This window comes from Elephantulus edwardii, unplaced genomic scaffold (assembly GCF_000299155.1).
Source record: "Elephantulus edwardii isolate Elephantulus edwardi_28Jun2011 unplaced genomic scaffold, EleEdw1.0 scaffold00005, whole genome shotgun sequence".
Lineage (NCBI taxonomy): Eukaryota > Metazoa > Chordata > Mammalia > Macroscelidea > Macroscelididae > Elephantulus > Elephantulus edwardii.
Genome location: NW_006399755.1, coordinates 10,595,365 through 10,595,940, shown reverse-complemented (window position 1 = coordinate 10,595,940; position 576 = coordinate 10,595,365). Strand labels below are relative to the sequence as shown.

The 576-nt window shown below is 47.0% G+C and overlaps 1 protein-coding gene across 1 annotated transcript in view; it reads right to left on the bottom strand.

Moving 5' to 3' along the window:
* Positions 1-576, bottom strand: part of TCEANC2 (transcription elongation factor A (SII) N-terminal and central domain containing 2) — a 77,405-nt gene that overhangs the window by 14,367 nt on the left and 62,462 nt on the right. The gene's annotated exons all lie outside the window — the stretch shown is intronic.

The following is a 576-nucleotide window of genomic DNA, read 5'->3' as shown; positions in this document are numbered from 1 at the left end:
GCTGTACGAGGAAGAATGTGGCATCAGGATTGGTGGAAGAATAGTCAACAACCTGTGTTATGCAGATGATACAACCCTGCTTGCTGAAACTGAGGAGGACCTGAAGCACTTGCTGCAGAAAGTCAAGGACTGCAGTCTTCAATATGGACTGAAGCTCAATATCAAGAAAACAAAGTCTCACCACTGGGCCAATTGGCAGCATGGATGGTGAAGAGATTGAGATAGTTAACAGTTTTCGTTTGCTTGGCGCCACAGTCAACACTCTTGGTAACAGCAGCCAGGAAATCAGGAGACGAATTGCATTAGGAAAGTCAGCTGTGAGGGACCTCTCAAGAGTACTTACTCAAGTGCAACGACGTCACGCTGGAGACTAAGGTGCGCCTGATCCAGGCTATAGTCTTTGCATTGGAGAGTTGGACAGTTAATAGGGATGATAGAAAGAGAACTGATGCCTTTGAGCTGTGGTGCTGGAGAAGAGTGCTGAATATACCACGGACTGCTAGGAGAACAAACAGGTTTGTCCTGGAGAGGGTGAAGCCAGAATGTTCCCTGGAGTCAAGGATTCTGAAGCTTCAT